General features: G+C 37.7%; 1 protein-coding gene across 2 annotated transcripts in view; it reads right to left on the bottom strand.

Moving 5' to 3' along the window:
• The window catches only part of Btg3 (BTG anti-proliferation factor 3), a 95783-nt gene extending 74483 nt beyond the window's left edge, over positions 1 to 21300 (bottom strand). Inside the window, exons 1-2 of one of the 2 annotated variants that reach the window (XM_074072874.1) lie at positions 21170 to 21300; positions 20622 to 20692 (exon numbers count right to left, since the gene is read on the bottom strand). The gene's annotated coding sequence lies outside the window, so the exon portion shown is untranslated. Of the gene's footprint in view, positions 1 to 20621; positions 20693 to 20789 lie in introns of both variants that reach the window. The other variant, XM_074072873.1, reaches the window with a different exon arrangement.
• Positions 21301 to 21602: the final 302 nt, after the last annotated feature.

The following is a 21602-nucleotide window of genomic DNA, read 5'->3' as shown; positions in this document are numbered from 1 at the left end:
GCCACAATTTATTTTGTGCTTCTTCTTTCTCCTAAGTAGGCACTTTACATTTACTTTTCATCCTTACATAAATCCTGCAAGGAATTCTTACCTCATTTCCTAGTTGAATCCGAGACAGAGAAGGCAAGTATTTTTTCATATTAAGCATCAAAGTAAGGACTTAAGTCAGGTTGAACCCAGAATCGGAACCTATGCTCTTTCTACCAACATAGAACAACTCTTCTCATTTTCAGAGCTCCCAAAGTCTGGATATTGCATATACATGCATATGAGAGCAGCATTATTTAGTTTTCATACAGATTTGTAATATGAAGTATTAATCTACATGGAATCTCAGTCCTATCCTGATGAATTCCATGTTAACTTCTTTTTGAGAATTAGGCAACCAGATTTCTGGGCAAAAGTTCCCTACCATCACCTTAGCTCTGCTGGAGCCTGGTGAGAGACCGGAAGGGTCAACATAACATCAATGAACAACTTGGTTCTGAAATCCAGGAACCCATCTTGAGTCTATTAGTGACAGCACTATTGTAGTGACATAAAGCTGATAGCTTATTCTTCATTTCCTTCTCTGCATTATTTTGTTCCTGCATCTTACTAACAACAATCTTTCTATGATATAATAATGAGCAAGCACTGAGTTTTCAAGTGACAAATAAGTGCCAGGGACATTTTATTTGTCATGGAAAGATATGAATTCCTGGGTCTATACAGATTCTAGTGTCCCCTTTCAGAAACCCAGCATGCAGCTTTCCCTAAGAAAGGCCACTAATGGGAATTATTTCTGATGATGCAATGCTGATATTTTAGTACCATGAAGAAGGGAAGAGGTGGGGTTTCTCTGGAGCCAGATGAATTCATAATTAGTTCTCACCCAGGCTGCTTAAGCAATTATGGCAAAACCAAATCACATTACTTTTTTCTGCTTCTCCTGATAAAAGCCTCAGCCCTACTCTTTCTGCTCCACAGGGCACTTGGCTGGCCATTATTCCTAACACCACAGACGCTATCCTTCACTTTTGTTTCCAGGCTGTAACTGTCGCTGTGTAAAATAAGAAGTGTGGGGGAAATAAAGTGCACCTCTCGGTCTCGCTACTTCAGAGGCACCTAGCAACCCTGTCTCTATGCAGGCAGCACGCATCTCTCTGGTAGTTTACTGCCCACTCACAGCAGAGGCAGCAGGCTCTCTGCAAATAGTCTTTGCTGGAGCCAGCTTGGTGGTGGGGTGGTGGTGTCATTTGGTGTCCTTGGGGACGACATTTGGTTCTTGTTCTGGGAAGACGAGGGCAAAGCAATGACTATTTTCCCAAAGCTGTTTATGGAATCACAAATTAGGTCAAGCGGTTCCCTATTTGGGATTGTATAGTCTGAAATCAAGGCCAGTGGTTTTCAACCTTTGTGTTTTTCAAGTGTTTGGCATGATTGTGTCATGAACGGTCCAGAATGTTCAGAAAAATTAAAAGAAAAAGATGTTTCTCAGGTATATCAATGCAATGAGCACCACCTTTGGTCATTTTATTCATCCATTAATCGCTACACCTGTTAGCCATTCCCACATCCACCCTCTGTTTTCAAAGTGTCAACTGAGATGATGAGAGACCCTCCCCACCCCACCAATCAGCCCTCATGGACTTTCTATTGCAGGCTCATGTATCAGAGCACATTACATATGGATGCTAATTTCCTCTGTACCTAAGGGAATTTATAAAGATTTTTTGGTTTTCTTTCCTTTTTAAAAAATATTTTTATTAACATATATTAGTTGTACAGAGAGTTTCATTGTGACGTTTCCATGTATGCTTACAATATACCTTAGCTAGGTTCATCCCCACCAAGATTCTTTGTTTCTTAACTATTTGTATTTCATCTGGATTTTAAGCATCTGGGTGGGGAAGAACTTTGGAGAATGAAAGTTGTGTCTTTTTTTACTCATTTATTTTTACATTTTTATTAGCATATATTAGTTGTACAAAGGGGTATCATTATTACATTTCCATACATGCATACAATGAATCCTGATCAAATTCATTCCTTCTATCACTCTCTGTCGTCCCCATTCCTTCTTCTTAAAATATTTCACCAGGCTTCATTGTTCTATTTTCATACGTGTGTATAAAGTACGTTGACCATATTCATTCCTTCTCACTCTATCCTTTAGCCTTCCTCCCACCCCCTGGTACCCATTCCCAAACAGCACCTTTATTACATTCCTGTCATTCATTTTTAAAGACTAGATTCTGCATATGAGAGAGAACATGCAATCTTTGTCTTTCTCAATCTGGGTTATTTTGCTGCACATGGCAATCTAGCTCCATTTTCTTGCAAATGACATAATTTCATTCTTCTTTATGGCTGAATAATACTCCTTTGTGTATATAGGCCACATTTTCTTTATCCATTCATTGATTGATAGGCATCTAGGCTGACTCCATATTGGTATGCAGGTATCTCAACTATATTTTGATTTACATTCCTTCAGATCTATGCTCAGGAGTGATAGAGCAGGTTCATATTGTAGTTTTATTTTTATTTTTTAAGGAACCTCCATATTGAGGTTGAGGTGCATTAATTTACATTCCCATCAGCAGTGTATAAGACACTCAATATTTGTTGTTTGCTTTTTGATGATAGCCATTCTGACTGGGGTGAGATGAAATCTTAGTATAGTTTTGATTTGCATTTCTTTTATAGCCAGGGAGGTTGAACACTTCTTCATGGATTTATTGGCTATTTGCCATTTGTACTTCTTCTTTAGGAAACTGTTCAATTCATTTACCCATTTATTAATTAGATTATTTTTTCTTTCATTTTATAATTTTTGGAGCTCTTATATATACTCTGGTCATTAATCTTTTGTCTGATGAATAACTGGCAAAGATTTTCTCCCATTCAGTAGGTTTTCCTTTTCATTCTGGTAATTGTTTCCTTTGCTGTACAGAAGTTTTTAATTTGATGCAATCCCATTGTTCAATTCTTGTTCTTATTTTCTGAGTAATCTGGGTTTTATTCAGAAAAGCATTGCCTATACCTGTATCTTCAAGTGTTTTTCCCCATCAGTTTCAAAGTTTTAGGTCTTATATTAACATCTTTAATTGATTTGGAATTGTTTTTTATATAGGGTGAGACATAGGGATTTAATTTCAGTCTTCTAGATGTGGATATCCTGCTTTCCTAACATTATTTGTTGAAGACACTGTCTTCCCTCCAATTTTTCCTCTGTGCTGATTGATCAAAGAATGGAAGTGCTAACAAAGCCCCAGCCATAAAATCTGGCTCTGGGTCCCAATGCTTGCCTGCATTAAGAAAAAATGACATAATATACAGAGAAATTGAACAGTGAAATTAGTTATAGTTTTGGCCAAAACTAGGGAGAGAGAAATTCTTACTCTATCTCTACCCTGCCTTATAGCAGTGATACAACCTATAAAAAGAAAAAAAATCCTGGAGATACTGGAATTTCCTTGAGGAATCCTAATTCCTAGAGCTCCTATTACAGAAAGACTCAGGTTCCAAAGACTATGAAGCTTGATTTGGGAAACCATGAGTCCTGTTGGGTGGAAGGATGAATCCCAAGATAACAGAAAGGGAAAAGGTTTTAGCCTCCAAGAGTCATTCAGTCACTCACAAAATAATTATTGAATTCCTACCACGTGCTAAACCCTTTGTTAGTGAATGAGACAACTATGAATGAAAATTTTATTGATAAGTCCATAGTCTTGGAGATATTTTAGTGAAACAATAATTAGGGATAATATCAGGTTTGTTTTAACACAAGTCCTTGCCAAATTAATTGGATCTTAGATGGGGATGGGAGAGCTAACTAGGGAGGCAAATAGTAGGGAAGAAAATTTGTATCATTTAACTTTTTTTTTCTTTTAACACTTTTTTTTTCTTTCTTTTAACACTGGGATTTGAATTCAGGGTCTGACACTTGTTAGGTAAATACTCCACCACTTGAGCCAGTCTGCCAGCCCTTCATTTAACTTTTAAGAATAGCTATATTTAACAACTGCCTCATGAAATTCCTGAAAATTTAACACTCAGCACTCATAATTTGGTGTGAACTTTTTCCAGCACACCACAAATGAAATTGGGAAGTGTAAATATGTCTTATAACCATGCTAAGAAGTTTGAATTCTCTCCATAAGGCAGGATAATTCGAAATACTAATTAGTGCTTTTGTTTTCCTTATTTTATATATTTTTAGCTTCTCTTACCAAAAAAAGTTCCTAACCTTTATTTTTCCTTGTCTCAGAGTCTTTTTTGTATTGCCGAGCAAAAAAAAAAAAAAAAAAAAAAAAAAAATACAAGTATTTGTAAAGAACCAGTTGACATTGTAACTGATGCTTAGAAACTGCTTTTGCTAAAAGACACTGATTCTTTTCTTGGGCCTACAAGTCAACTAAAAGCAGGATTAAAACCTGATATCTCTGCCTCATTTTATATCTGCCTCCTTTGCTGAGTCTCTCTCTCCAGCAGTCACACTGAATACTGGGAATTACAAGTCTGAATGATAACATCTCTATGACAAAGGAGCAAAACTACCCACAAACAACAGTAGAACCACACAGGATAGATCACACCCCAAAATGAGGACAATTGCCTGTGATTATGAAGCTGCACCCTGGAGTAATAATCTCATGGGTACCAGGTTGCTTTTCCCAAGTGATGACAGTGATAACTTCTCTGGAGTACCTCACAGAACCAGAACTGAGATAATGATCAACCAGGCCACATTTTCTTTGCCTGGGACTGCTTAATTAATGCATATTTCACCCCATGTCGTATTTTATATAGAATAAGTACTCCTAATGTAAAAATGCTGCACATCCTCCTGTTGTGTAGCACACCCATGTCTGGGTGTGTGCTATTCTCCCCACATGCTCCCGCTTCGCCTATAAGGCATGTCTGTCCTTCTGCTCTATTTGCTAAATTAATCTGTCTCTCCTCCTGAAACTCTTATTTCACATTCAGAGGCAAGAATCTAAAGGGCTGAGTAGAAGACCCCTCTTTTTAATTCTTTTTGGGGCACCTCCTCAAGACCCTCACCAACCACCAGTGACAGCATCACTTTCTTTCCTAGGACCATGGGGGTACAGCGAATGAGAAGAACATCAGAGTGCTTTGTGGGCCAAGTCTAGAGGACCCACTTTTGAATATTCTGATTCCTATCAATTTCAAAAGGCTCTTGACAGAATGAAGGAGCTCAATAAAAAGACAAATGAAGTTTCTCACTGGCTGAGTGGAAGATGGCTGAGTATAATTAAATGATTTTGAGAAGTTAAGAGAAGTGATGTTTCTTGCACTCTAGTGTTGTTGGGTAAAACTGATACCTGCTCTAAGTCGTCATATGTAGTTTTTGACCAGCAATATGACCTGACTGTATCCAAATTTAAGAAAAATATCATCTGTTACCCATGTAGAGGAAGAACTGGAATAGGGAGAACTGTGGAAAAAAAGATGAGTTAGTTCCGTGATGAGAAGTAGGGTAACTAGGGTAGTCTCTAAGAATAAAGAGAAGAGGATAAACTCCAGAATATTTCAGAAGATAAATCACAAATAATGTGAACACCAGTTTGAGGATCTAAAATATGAGCTACTATGGTTTAGAGGAAAATGAATGACTATTTTGGTTATAACTATTTTCTGTATGCCTGGCACATTGCCTGACTCTTAGCAAGTACTCAAAGACACATTTAATAAAGAGTAAGTAAATGAATAATTCTGATGCACAAGCAACTACACATGCTTACCTTACATTGAAAAGAAAATGGCAGAATCCCTCTGTACAGCTACTATAATAAATAAAAAATTGAATATGGTAAATGAGAATGAGAAGCCACAGACTACAATAAAAAATTTGCAAAAGACAGATCAGCTAAAGTTCTGTTTTCCAAAATATACGAAGAATTTTAAAACTCAATAATAAAACAAACAGCACAATTAAAAAGTAGGCAAAAGTTCTGAAGAGATACCTCACCAAAGAATATACACAAATGGCTAAGATGCTTATGAAAGTTGATCCATTCCATATGTCATTAGGAAATGCAAATGAAGACAAATGAAGATACCAGTAAATTCTTATTAGAGTGGATAAAATCCAGAACATGGACAACACCAAATCCTGGCAAAGATGGGGAGTGATAGGAACTATCATCCATTGCAGATGGGAATGTAAAATGATGCCGCAATCTTGCAAAGCAGTTTCTTACAAAATCGTACATAAACCTACTATATAGTTCCACAATCATGCTTCTTGGTATTTTCCAAAATGAAATAAAACTTTTGTTCACACAGATGTTTATAACATCTTGACTCAGAATTATCTGAACTCAGAAGCAAACAAAATATCCTTCACTTGGGGGAGTGCATAAACCAACTGTGATATGTCCAGACAATGAAACATTATTCAGAACTAAGTGAGCTATTAAGACTGGAAAACACATGGAGTAAATGTAAACTCATATAACTAAGTGGAAAAAGCCAGTATTAAAAGGTTCCATATTGTATAATTCCAACTACAGATACTCTCTGATTTACAGTAGGAATATGGCCACTGTAAGTTGAAAATATCATAAGTTGAAAATACATCTAATATACCTAATTTATCAAACATCATATCTTAGCAACATAGCACACCACAGAATATCAGTTTTTTTGTATTTTTGTTTTCCCCATGGTACTGGGGTTTGAACTCAGGGCCTCATACTTGCTAGACAGATGGTCTACCACATGCGCCACGGCCCCAGCCTGAGAATCAGTTGTTTACTCTTATGATTATATGGCTGACTGGGAGCTACAGCTCACTTGACTGCCCAGCACCACTAGAGAACATCTACTGAATCTTGGTCACCTAGAAAAAGGCCAAAATTTGAAATTCAAAGCACCATTTCCATTAAATGCCTTTTGCTTTTGCATCATTGGAAACTAAAAAAAAAAAAAAAACCCTAAGTTGAACCATCATGAGTCAGTTACTCCTGCAAAGATGAAGGTGCCTAATTTCTCATAATCAAATAACTTAAACTCTATTCATTTCTCCAATTAAAATTTTCCTAATGTGCTAAATAATAAGCCATTACAATACAATATCAAACTTGTGTTGATATTGATAAAACACTTAAAAAATTTTTGATCTCTATAACATTATTATTTATGGAATTACCATATGATCCAGCAGTCCCACTGTTGAGTGTATATATACCCAAAGGAAATGAAATACACATGCCAAAAATATCTTTAAATGTTATCTGGCCAACTCTTAAGGATTTTTTTTTTGACATTTTCGACTTTTTAAAAAAATTTTTATTTATTTATTTTTTATTCGTATGTGCATACAATGTTTGGGTCATTTCTCCCCCCTTCCCCCCTGCCTCCCCCTTATCCCCTCACCTCCTTTCTCTCCCCCCCCATCCCCTCATTACCAGGCAGAAACTATTTTGCCCTTATCTCTAATTTTGTTGAAGAGAGAGTGTAAGCAATAATAGGAAGGACCAAGGGTTTTTGCTAGTTGAGATAAGGATATCTATACAGGGAGTTGAATCACATTAATTTCCTGTGCATATGTGTTACCTTCTAAATTAATTCTTCTTGAACTAACCTTTTCTCTAGTTCCTGGCTAAGGAATTAATTCTATTATGCTACTTCATATGCTAATTGGTCCCTAGGATACAGATTAATTTGTGCACAAAGTTTCCAATGTTTATATATCACAGTATGGTAAAGTAAATTACAGCAGACAATTAAATCAAAAGATATGTCAAGAAAAAGATTTTAAAAAACTCTAAGATCCAAATGAACATGTACCTCTGCTTTGCATTATATTGAGGGTTACAACCACCTAGTAACTAACTATAAGATCCAATTGTACATGTTACCAATTATTCTGGTTGAGGGAGTGAACACAGATGGGGATTTATAACTTTTTAAAAAACAGTTGATGCAGTATCATAAGTTCATTTGAAGATTTCCTGTTAACAATGGTAACTTTTTATTTAGATTTTTTTGATAGTTTTTATGTGGTAACAGGAAGGACTATGAGTATCACTGATGTCTAAAGAAAGTAGAAAAATGTCCCAGAGAGATGTTGCCATAGGAACTGTGCCAGGAGAGCAGCAGGGCAGATCGCACCATCCAAAGAAGAGTGGAAGAAAGTGATCTTGAAGTTGCTCTTTCTGTCAATTTTGGAGTGCAAAACTCTCATAAGTCTTCCCGTGGGAACTGTTCTCAGTAATAGCAAGGGTCAGTGGGATCCTAGGATGCTGGGGCTAAATATATTGCATAGGATTAAAGAAATCAAAATAGATAAGATATATAAAATCAAGGTTAAATACATAAAATATATATTGCATCTACTACTATTTGCAATATTTGAAAAATATTAATAGTATTACTAATAATCTTTTCATTTATTACTTCATATAATCCTGAGTAGGACTCTTTGAGGAGAGTAATTTTCAGATGAGATAATGAGGCACAGAAAAGCTGAACTGTTCAAGGTCAAATCATAAATGGTACATTTGGGACTCAACTGCAAGGTTATTTGGCTCTAGGGTCCATGTCCTTAACTTCTGTTCTTGGATGAACTAGTAAGTAATCAAAAATAACTGGTAATAATTACAAAGATGATTATTTAGTGGTGGAATAATAGTTGGAGTTTCCATTGTCATGGGATATGTATAGAAGAATTTTTTTTTCTCTTTTAAGTATTTTTCCTAAAGGATATGGAAGAAAGTGTTATCTTCAGGATGACAACCACCTTGGTCCTCCTTAGTTCCTAGTGCAGAGCTCCAGGCTGCCCCAACCATTCTGCTGCAGATAACATACAAGTTGCTTCCTAATCTTAACCCCCTGTGGAGCTCTAAGGAAAGCAGGAATCTTCTTTTCTACTCTTCCTTTCTCTCTCCCTTCCTTCCCTCCATCTCCTTCTTCCCTTCATCTTTTTCTTCTTCCCTCTCTCTCTTCCTTCCCCTTCCCCAGTGAAACTTCTTACCACCTCCCCCCCACCAAATATTTCAAGACCCAATGTTACAGGGTGGATTTTGACCCTCCCTCTCCCCACACACAATTCATATATTGAAGTTTTAACTTCCAATTAAATATCTGCAGAATGTGACTATATTTGGAGGTAGACCTTTAATGAGGTAATTAAGGTAAGATGAGGTCACCTAATCCAACATGATTGGTTTCCTTACAAGAAGACACACACACAGGAAAAAACATGTGGAGGTAAACAGTGCTGGATCTCAGAACTAGATACTTCAAAGTGGCACTTGGGCATGCTGAGTACTTTGAATTGAAGGAGATCCTCTACTTCAAGTCACAGAAACAAGAATTATTCTACTCTGAGGTGAGTTGTAGAAACTGGGACTCCTCTCCCCAAAAGCAAACTATAAAACTTAGAAGGTCCTCAAGAGACACAGGTCTCACCCTGTGCCTAGAGGAAGTATTGCTACACCCAGTAGCCAGGAAGAATCTAAACAGACAGGCCTTGCTAAGATCCCTCTCCACTCCGTTTATTACTATTTCCTCAGGCCCTTTTGTCCAATCACATTTCTTCACAGCCCATTCTTCATTAAACCTAAGTATAAAAATACATGATTTTTCACTAGGTCCTTGGGTCTTCATTTCTGAAGGATCTTTTGTCACATAAACCTTTGATTAAATAAATCTGTTTTGTTTTTTCCCTTGTTAACCTACTGCATTAGTTAGCTTTCTGTCACCATAATGGAGATAATCAACTTATAAACGAGAAAGGGCTTACTTTGGCTCGGTTTTGGAGGTTCTAGCTAGTACATGATCAACTGGTACATTGCTTTAAACTTGTGACAAGGCAGCAAGCACATTGTGGTGAGAGCATGTAGTAGAGCTAAACTGCTCACCTCACAGTCAGGAAGCAAAAGAGAAAGGAACCAGTATCCCACAGTCCTCTTCAAGGGCATGCTGCCAGTGACCTAAGGACCTCTCACTAAGCCTATGTCCCACTCACAATATCATTAACCTGAGGACCATTAACACAATGTCCATTGGCGGGGAAATATGCAAGATCAAACTGTAGCACCTGTCTTTTGTTGGGGTGTCATGACCATGATCTTTGTGATATGTGGTGAAAAGTTATTACACCTTTTCACCCCTAAAATGACCATCCACAAGTCAAGAAGAGAGAGGTTTCAGAAGAAACCAACCTTTTGATCTTTGATTTGGATTTTTTTGGCCTGCATAGCTATGAATAAATACATTTCTGCTGTATGTATTTTCTTATGTACTTTGTTATGGTGGTCTTGGCAAACTAATATACTGAAGTGGTCTGAGCACCAGCTATATTCAAAGCCATAACACCTTTTCCTCCTGCCCTATCCGCTCTTGGCGTCCTGTGACTGTGTTCCTTTGACAATTGTTAAACACCAGGTGGAGAATGAGAACCCACTGTGTGAAATCACATAGGCCCACTTTGGACTAAACTGACTGAAAGGAGTCTATGACCCAGGAAGATTGATCATGGTACACCTTTGTGTTCTTGTGCCTGCCTCCCACTTGTTGATGCTCTCCCAAGGAATAGGATCTTCCTCAGGGCTAACACATGCATTGTTCATATCTACATGCAAGTTTTTATAGCACTGCAACACCATTAATTTTTTTATATGACTTTTTACAGCTTTCACACAATCCCAGTGAAATACTGTACTCGTAGACACTGAGATTATAGCCATAAATTATTTCAGTTGCCACAGTACCTATGGCACTAGGTTCAGAGACACTAGTTTGTACTTGAATTTTTTGAATGGATATATTTAATTTTTTTTCCATTCTTTATCCTTTCGTGAAAGGATTTTTGTAATACACACTATAGTAAATGAAAATTTAAATATGTTATGCTATCAGCAGTGACCAATGCCATAATAAAAAGGGTTCATCTTTATTTTAAATACCCCAACAGAACATTCTGGAATTCCTAAGCCTCTTCTTTTGAGGGAGAACTCAAGCAAAATGGATGTTGAATTGTCTAGGAAAATGGTCACCATGACCGCAAGGTTCTTACTGCTCACTCTACTCCTAAGACAGAGACAGCACCCCTGGGAGTGGGGTAGGTGTTTTGGGGGAGACAGGGAGAGAAAAGAGATTGCAGAAGAAAGAGCCTCCCAAGTGCTCACCCAAGGCAGACTCTATGAGGACTGTCAGGCACCTCACTGGAAAAATATATATTTTGCTTCTGGACATCCTAGGAGCTCCTCGCATGTCTACATTAGTTACTAGCAGAATTGTTTTGTTTTTTGGTCATGAAACGTTCCTCATTTTCCTCTGACGTTTTGGGCAAAACAGAATGGAGATACATTTAGATTGTTATCAGTTGTGTCCAGCTTGTCATATTGAACCACAGAAACACCTTACCTCTGATCTACTTGTTAGTCCAGACCAATGAGAGATGCCTGCTCCATCTGGGGATTTGATTGGAAAGAAAATACAGTTAGCCTTCCTTATCCATGGGTTCCATATGTATGGATTTAGCCAACGACAGAACAAGAAGACTTGTGTGTACTGAATGTGTAGAGACATTTTTCTTGTGATTCCCCAAACAATAGATTATAACAACTATTTACTTAGCACTGACATTTTATTAGGTATCGAAGACAGGCAGAGTAGTGCATATCAGTAATCCCAAGACTTGGGAGACTGAGATAGGACGATTATGAATTCAAAGCCAGCCTGAGCTACACAGGGAGACCTGTCTCAACAATAAACAAACAAAACATTGTATGAGGTATTGTAAGTAATCTAGAGATGATTTAAACCACAGGGGAGGATGTGCTTAGGTTATATGCAAATGCTAAGCCATTTTATATATGGGATTTGAGTATCTGAAGATTTTAGCACCTCTATATGTATGTGTGTGTGTGTGTGTATGTGTGCGGAGTTCTGAAACCAATCCCCTGCAAATTCTGAAGTATGACTCATAGTCTTTCTGCTCTTCACCTGGCTTGTGCAGTGACACACCCCAAGAATGGTTAACTTCTCCCCAAAGTTAGTAAAGAGTTGGGTCATGAGCTTTTGGTATTTTTAGACAGCAACAGGAGATGGATGAAGCAAGATGTTTAACTAGCCACACAGGCTTTTGCTCTGAGTGGAATGCAGTCTGCCTTCAGGGGTTTACTGTTTGTGAGACAATTGCCAACACCCCACAGATTTGTGTTGGGAATACCAAAGAAGCAGAATCAATCATTTGTGAAGAAGCAGAACAATCTCCCAGTAGACTCTGCATATTACTAAAAACCAGGACAAAAGAAGGTCAGCTCTGTCCTTCAGGTCCTTAATCATAATCTGAAGAGCCAAGAGGGAAAGGGAAAGGAGTTTGGGAACACTGAACAGTGATGGAAGGTAGTTCTGTCTTTGTGACTAAATGTGACCAAATGAATTGGTCACATTTTTCCTCCTAAAGGCATTAAACTTTGTGGGATTAAATTCTTCCCAACACCTAAAAGCATGTAAATTCTGACTATTTGGTATCATCTGAGTAGTTTGAAGGCTGTTTGTTTGTAGGGAGAGAAGTTAATACCACAAAGAGCACTGATATCCTGCAACATGCCAGCTTCAAATGCTTCACAGTACACAGTCACAATGCAATTCAGAGGATGTGTGTATTTCTGATCTTAAAAAAGGATTAAAAGCATGTATACATAAGAAAGACATCTGTACTATTTATTACTCATTACAAGCTAAATAAAACAGGGAAATGGTTATCTTTTTTTAAACTTACATTTTGACAAGACAAACAAAACAATTATTTCTGAAAACAAAACAAAAAAGAATCCAACTTGCTACTTTGAAGTTATTTTGATTTTATTTTATTTATATTTTTTTAGTGCTGGGGATCAAATAGAACTCATGGTTTCACACCTGCTAGGTAAGCTGAACAGTTTTGAAAATTGTAACAAAGAAGAGAAGAGGGCTTTTCATGTGATGTGTAAGGAGGATCTGTTGAAGAAGATTAGCTCCTACTGGAAAAGAATTGATAATATGATGTCATCACTGTGGTGTAAATTTAACATCCTTCAATTCTCAACATTCCAATGCCCTTCACGTTAGTATAGTGATTATACCTTGCTGCTCAACAATTTTTTCCTAGGTGACAGATGACAATTGTGAATGCCAGGGTGGGCATAGGTAAAAGTCTGTTAAATATTAATTTAAATTATCTACTTGAAAAACAACTTTTACTTCCTCTCTCTCTGTCTCTCTTTCATAAGCATATTTTGGGCTTGGGTACATCTAATGAGGAGATTGAGACACTTCCAAATTTGAGTTACACAAGAAGAATCAAGAAGCATGTTTAATCCCCAATTTTGAGTGCAAATACCTTGACATGATGTCCCAGCATTGCTAAGAAAACATGCACTTGGTAAGTGCATGTTTATAATCCCAGCTTTGTGGCAGGTGTAGATGGGAGGATCCTGGTTCAAAATCAGTGAGAGCAAAAAGTCAGTGAGTCTCCATCTCAAAAAACAAGACAGGAGTGGCGGTACAAAAGTGTAATTCCAGCTATATGGGAGGCAGAGGTAGGAGGATTGTGGACTGAAGCTGGTCTTGGACAAAAAGCATGAAACCTTATCTTAAAAATATAACTAAAGCAAAAAGGGCTGTAGGCATGGCTTAAGTAATGGCATGCTTGCCACGCACAAAGCCCTGAGTTCAAACCCCAATACCACAAAGAATAAAAACAAAAACAAACAAAGAGGGTTCTAAAATAAGCACTGTTCCATGGGAGCATTACTTAATGCTTGAGGAAGTTGTGGATTAGGAAATACCTCATATAGTTGGATTATCTGTCCCATCCAGTGATGTACCATACTCCACGTTCATCCTTCATCTAAGGTGGACAGAAAAAGATGGGGATGTGGCTCTGTGGTACAGCACTTAGCAGTCACAGGCTGTAAATTTGATTTCCAGCAATGCAAAGTAAAACAAAATGTTCAAAGCAAAATGAACAAACACATGGTGTCTCACATGTATTTCCTTCTAAAGCCAACTTGCGGACTGAAGGTAAAGCAAGGAGAGTACCTGTTTTGCAAATGTGAAACCCCAAGTTCAAACCTCAGTCCTCCCGCACCTGCCCCCCAAAAAGCTTGCATTAGAAACTTCTAGGCAAATACAAAGAATCTCCTTTTTCTATTGGAAAAACAAACAGTAAATACTACGTATGTTTCTCTTCCTACTTTTAAAACACCAGAAGCCCCTAACTTTTAGCTTTGTAATAAAAAGTTTGCCCAACGATTTATATCTGAGTAGCAAAAGACAAAAACAAAAACAAACTCCACTATTTATATTTCTAGGTATTTGTCCTATAATGCAATCTCTCTGTGCTAGAAATTGCAACAAGTTGGTTCAAATGCAGGGTTCTGAAACAAGAACCCACACTTTTAAACAAATTTATTTTATTCATATGTGCATGCAATGTTTGGGTCATTTCTCCCCCCTTCCCACCGCCCCCTCCCTTTCCCCCCACCTCCTCCTTCTCCCCCCCACCCCTTCCCTACCAGGCAGAAACTATTTTGCCCTTATCTCTAATTTTGTTGTAGAGAGAGTATAAGCAATAATTGGAAGGACCAAGGGTTTTTGCTAGTTAAGAAGAGGATTAGCTATACAGATAGTTTACGTTCATTGCTTTCCTGTACATATGTGTTACATTCTAAATTAATTCTTCTCAAACTAACCTTTTCTCTAGTTCCTGGTTCCCTTCTCCTATTGGCCTCTGTTGCTTTAAAGTTTCTGCATTAGTTCCTTTGCATTGAGGACATCAAATGCTATCTTGTTTTTTTTTGGGTTTCTTGCCTATCCTCATACCTCCCTTGTGTGCTCTCACCTCATTATGTAATCAAAGTCCAATCCCCTTGCTGTGTTTGCCCTTGACCTAAAGTTCACATATAAGGGAGAACATATGATTTTTGGTCTTCTGGGCCTGGCTAACCTCACTCAGAATGATGTTCTCCAATTCCATCCATTTACCTGCAAATGATAAGATTTCATTCTTCTTCATGGCTGCATAAAATTCCATTGTGTATAGATACCACATTTTCTTAATCCATTCATCAATAGTGGGGCATCGTGGCTGTTTCCATAACTTGGCTATTGTGAATAGTGCTGCAATAAACATGGGTGTGCAGGTGCCTCTGGAGTAACCTGTGTTGCATTCCTTTGGGTATATCCTCAGGAATGGGATTGCTGGATCATATGGCAGGTCTATGTTTAGATTTTTAAGAAGTCTCCAAATTTTTTTCCAGAGTGGTTGTACCAGCTTGCATTCCCACCAGCAGTATATAAGGGTTCCTTTTTCCCCACATTGAACCTACACTTTAAAGTCTAGCTTTCCATCACCACACAGTAAGCAAATGCAAGTACAAAAAAAAGACCAAAATATACTAGAAAAATAATAAGAGGAAAGAAGGATTATTAAGAAAATAACTGCTAATATATATTCAGAAAGCCTGAAAATGATTATAACATTTATTAACCTTTTTCTATGTTCCCAGCCTCACGCTAGACACATTGACTTCATTATTATGGTATTTAATCCTTCTGACAGTTATATGAGGCAGCCATTGTTAATATCTCCATTTTATGAGTGAAGAATTAAGGCTGAGAACCTTAAATGCACAAGGGATCATAGTTAAGCTAGGAACAAAAAAAAAGGTTCGATCCCCTTCCTTACCTTCATAAAGGTCAGGGCTGAAGCTCTATAACCAAAAACATGTTAAAAAGAGGAAAATTTAACAAATTACTTTCAATAAACTTTTATGTGGCATGGCATCCTTCAGGAAAGACCCAGGAAAACCATCCATTTTTATGCTTAGGTTTGATGTGTGGACAGATGTGAAGAAATGTGACTACACAAAATGATGTAATGGCAAGAAATGGAGGAGGAAAACCCAGCAAGGCCTGTGCAGATTCTTCTTGGTGTCTGTGTGTAGTGTGCCTTCCCTCCAGGGTGTGGGGCAGGATCCTCTGGAATGAGGGTCTTCTAAAGAGAATGAAGAATATGACATTGCTTTGAAGGAGGGGAGTTGTAGTTTCTCTATGACTTGCCTCAAGAAAGAGGAATTTTGGTTTCCATGACTCATTTCCAGGGAGAAAGACAGGTATGACACAGGGAGGCAGGAGGAAGTCAGAGAGAATGTGCTTCTGTGGCCTTTCAGGCAGGTTTAGTGCAAAGTACTCAGCATGCCAAAGGCTGTACTTTAGGGAACTGTTTTCTGTGCCTCAGCACTAGTAAGTGGTGGCTCTTGCGTATGTTAAAAACAAAACAAAACCCAAGTAGTCTGGACTTCAGAATCTGAACTCTCAGTACATATCATGGAAAGGGGAGGAGCTTAAACTAAAAAAGGGAAAATAAGTAGCAAAAGAGAAATTAATGTATGCAGTGTCCAGAGCAATGTCACAGGCTTCACGAATACCAAGATGCAATGAAGGAGCTATGAGACTTGTGCCTCATCCACTGTGAACCAATGAATTCACAAAATCCAGGGCCAGAATAAGTACACAAAGCTTCCCCTGAAAGGAGACGATCAGAACTCAAATATGGATTTGGTTTTCAAGAACTTTTTGTTATACCTAGGAGAATTTTCAAGTGATTTTTGATAAAACTATTTATACTCTTGAATTCACATCTTCAAATTGGAAGAGTAGGTAAAAGTCTTTTTAAAATGCTTTTTATTGTTGTGCTGGGTGGGGGTACATTGTAGCATTTATAAAAGTTCTTATAACATTTCAAATATATCATATTTGAATTCACCTCTCCATCATTCTCCTTTACTGTCCCCATTCCTGGAACAGTTTCAACAGGTATCACTTTTCCATTTACATACATGTATACACATTATTTGCACTATATTCACCCTACCACACCCTTCCCCCTCCCTCCTCCAACTGATACCAATCCCCCCAGATAGGACCTGTTGTGCCCTCCTGTTCTCTGTTTAAGATAGCTACACAGGGAATTTTTTTGTGACATTTTCATGTATATATGTATACAACCTGAATTGGTTCATCTCCCTAATTTTTCTTTCTACCTTAGTCCCCTTCTTATGGTGGTTTCAACAGGTTTAAAAGTCTATAGAGAGTTCATCAACCATGTTGTAGAAGTCTTTTATAATACCTGATAAACAAGAATATGATAATTTCATACTTCCTAAAAAGTATGGACCAAAAAGTCTGGACCAAAAACAGATGCAACTTTATTGCCGTACTTGGAAACCCAGGGTGGGTGTCAAACAATGATCATCATTTTTTAGTATGGTCCTAGGTAATTTTAGAAGTTAATTCTGCAAGTTCCAGCATATGTTATTGAGGACTGTTCCATATGAATCAATCACAGATGAAATGTAAAATGAGTTACATTAAAATTTAATGGGACCATTATCAAACTAAGGTAGTAGTGGAAAAGACAGTAACTAAAACATACCACAAGAGGGCGCACTGGGACTTTTAAATATCAGTAACTTGGCACAGGGAGCACAAAAAGACAAGGTAGTAGAGTCAGGTACAGCCAGATTCCTTTTCTAAAGTCACTAAATATAAAATCTGAAAGACTTTCTTTAATGACCTGTAGTATCTGAAAAGCATAATTGTATTTTACTCAGTAAGTAAAACATATTGCTTCTTTTCATTGAAGTAAGTTTTCTCTAAAAAACTATATTCTTGGGTTAAAATTATGAGACTTTTTTTTCTAGATATACATTTTAGAACATCAAAACTTATCAAGATGACTTTGGGATGTTTATTGGGGCACTATTCACAATAGCCCAGTTATGGAAACAGCCAAGATGCCCCACCACCGATGAATGGATTAAGAAAATGTTTTATCTATACACAATGGAATTTTATGCAGCCATGAAGAAGAACGAAATGTTATCATTCGCTGGTAAATGGATGGAATTGGAGAATATCATTCTGAGTGAGGTTAGCCTGGCCCAAAAGACCAAAAATCGTATATTTTCCCTCATATGTGGACATTAGATCAAGGGCAAACGCAACAAGGGGATTGGACTTTGAGCACATGATAAAAGCGAGAGCACACAAGGGAGGGGTGAGGATAGGTAAGACACCTAAAAAATTAGGTAGCATTTGTTGCCCTTAACGTAGAGAAACTAAAGCAGATACCTTAAAAGCAACTGAGGCCAATAGGAAAAGGAGACCAGGAACTAGAGAAAAGGTTAGATCAAAAAGAATTAACCTAGAAGGTAACACACATGCACAGGAAATTAATGTGAGTCAACTCCCTGTATAGCTATCCTTATCTCAACCAGCAAAAACCCTTGGTCCTTCCTATTATTGCTTATACTCTCTCTACAACAAAATTAGAAATAAGGGCAAAATAGTTTCTGCTGGGTATTGAGGGGGTGGGGGGGAGAGGGAGGGGATGGAGTGGGTGGTAAGGGAGGGGATGGGGGCAGGGGGGAGAAATGACCCAAGCCTTGTATGCACATATGAATAAAAAAAAAAGATGACTTTGGGAAAACCAAAACAGACAAATATTTTGTCTGTTATCAGCAATACAAATTACATATTGTTGAAATTGGCGTTGATTTTAGCAGATTAGAAAAAGGTTAGGAGCTATGAATTATGGTAGAAAATTGAAGCAAATTGACAGATTCAAATAATCTTCTCCATACCACATCCTCTCACACATGTAACCAGGTGATTTATTATGTACCATAAAATGTTTTCTATTGACAAGACCATCCATCATTTTTAGGCTGTAATACTGCTTCTTTAATAATCAATGGAAGCTGAATATGAGGTTGGAAACTGAATATGACCTTTTGCCCTGAAGCAAAAGATCAAAATTAAGGAAAAATAGACAAACTGCAAACTGCAAAATTCTCACAGCATATGCAATTTGGGGTGATCCTGAAAGTAAAGATGATGTTTCTCTATTGGGAGAAAATTTATTTATAGATATTTTCACTGGAAATCTTCTTATCATCCAGAAATCAGCCAACTTTTTCTGAAAAGGGTTGGTTATGCATTAGTTGGTTTTGTGTTATTATAACAAAACACCTGAGTTAGGCTACTTTGAAAAAAAGTTTATTTAGGCCACAGTTGTGGAGGCTGAGAACTTTCAGCCCTATTAGTTATTAGTTGGGCAGCCCTATTAGTTAGGCCTTTGATGAGGTTCTCATGGTGAATCGCATCGTGGTGTAGTATGTGTAGGAGTAAGAAATCACATCACCAGACAGGGAGCCAGAGAGTGGTTTAGGAGTTAGGCACATTCTTAAAACAACTTGCTCTCAAGGGAACCCAGGATCCCTTAAGAACTATCTTAATTCCTTCTGAGGTAACTGCCTTGATGACCTGAGGATCTCCCACTAGGCTGCATCTCCATCACCACCCAACATCGCCATATTAGGGACCAAACTTCCAACATGCGAACCTTAGAGGAACAAACCAAATCCAAACTGCAGCAGGCCAGATAACAAATATTTTTGACTTTTCAGTCTATATGGTTTCTGTCTACTTCTGGCTACTCAACTTTGCCACTAATATGTGAAAGTAGCCAGAGGCTAGCAAATAAATGGACATGGTTGTGTTCTAATGAAACTTTATTTATTTTTTTGAAACACAAATGTTTTTGATATTGATGAGTCCGATGTATGTATTTTTCTTTAATAGTTTGCATTATAGGTATAATAGCTAATAAAAATCCATTACCTTCTCCAAATTAAAAAAAAAAAGGATTTGTCCCCCTTGTTAACAGTTTGCTGTGGACCCCTTCATGACAGAGGAGTGAATGAGAAGGAGAAACAAACTTTTGAAACCTGGATATAGGGACACAAAGAACCTCTAGCTGGAGAACAGAGTGATATAAAAAGATCCATCTCAGATCCCAGGTGAAGCTCAGTGAGTCCTTAGCAAGGAGCAAAAAATATCTCAGGGAAAAGTGTGTTCTAGAAAATTGCCTGAAACACGCATAGAGATCCATCCCTAAAATAAAACTCTGAAGGTGTAATAATTCTAAAAATGTCTGGGATAGGGCACTGCAAGGCCTGGCATTCTGAGCCACTGAGAATCTTGAGCCTGCAGGAAACCGTAGAGTGTTTTTGTGTAGCAAGAAAATTGTGTGTGATAAATTAGCCCTAAGAATACACTCTCATTTTCTAAATCTAATTTTCAACTCAAAGACATTTTCTGAAGTACCACTGGAACTTTAAATATTATGAAAATGTATTTCATGGTTCAAAGAAAGATCAGATTTCCTAAATGTAACTGAGTGACACATGCATTATACTTTGATTTGGGAAATGAGCTAAGATTTTCCAGAATCAACTAATTAACTTGTGTGAAAAAGCTTAGAAGATTATATACAGCAATGATTTCCAAGTCTGGCTGGAGAAAAACATCAAAGAGATGTTTTAAAAACACAGTTTCCCAGGTCACACAATAGACTTACTAAATTTGATTTTCTGGAGCTTGCGATCCAGGAATTTTTATATTGCTGCCCAGGTTGTTCTTGGTAGTGCCCAGGCCAGTGCCAGCTCATCGATTAGGAACCAGAAGGACAAAAGAAAACCCTTGGGTTTGAGTTTGGCCATGCTGTACAAGTTCAAACCCAGGTCTGCTTTGAATTAGTCACTTACCTCTGAGTTGGTGATGTAACATTTTGAGCTCCATGTCGCATCTCCATGACGTAGATCCAAGGTCTGCCCCTCTGTAAGGATTGAAAAACGTGAGAATGTGACTCGAGGGATTTGGAGTATAGATGCCTTAGGTTTTTTTTTTTTTATAAATATATGTATATCCTTCACCTTTTTCTTCCTGAGGACAATTTAACTGGACTTGCTCTATTCACAAGTACACAGAATTTTACTAAAAATGACTACTTCAAAAAAGATATGAAAATTTATTTTTCTCCACAGAAGCATGTCTTCTAAAATTTCCTGAGAATATTAGGTTCAGGTAACGTTAGGAACAGCACAATGATGGATCCACATGTCTGCTGTTCCTAAGCCTAAGCACCAGTTGAAGAGGAGCCAGGGAAGAAAGATGTCAAGTCCTTGGACAGCCCGTCATGTCCTAGCTTGTGCTGACTTTCCTTGTAATTTGGCATAAGGTAATTCAAGACTCCCACTGCTTGGAAAACAGCTTTCAATTCCAAACTCTTGAAGCAGTTGAGCTTTGTCCTTACATGCAGGTGTAGGAAGGTTTTGCTTCTTTGTCAGAAGTTCAGCTCAGGCAGCAGTGCATTGGGCCACATCTATCGCTTCTTTTTAATTTTAAATTAAATTTATTTTGTTTTCTTTCTGGTTTATCTGAACAAAGAAGAATGTTACTCCCTCTGAATCTCAAGTGCAGAAAATCATGGGGCAGCCTCCCAATTGTTACTTGGCAGGGGACGAGTTGGCAACTCCCTTCCTCCGGTCAGGCGCTTTCATCTTCCTTGTAAGCAATTACTCATCTGATCTTGGGAGGGGTTTTTTTTGCTTCTTCCTGAGCATGCCAGGTTAACAAAACTATCAAGGAGGAAAATAATTTTATAATACATGTTGTTAAAGCTCTCTCTATGGTAGAAAAGTGTTTGTGGCAGAGAAGAAAAGTGACATTGACAATTATTTCATTAT

This window comes from Castor canadensis, chromosome 5 (genome assembly GCF_047511655.1).
Source record: "Castor canadensis chromosome 5, mCasCan1.hap1v2, whole genome shotgun sequence".
Taxonomy (NCBI): domain Eukaryota; kingdom Metazoa; phylum Chordata; class Mammalia; order Rodentia; family Castoridae; genus Castor; species Castor canadensis.
This window is presented reverse-complemented; position numbering and strand designations above follow the sequence as displayed.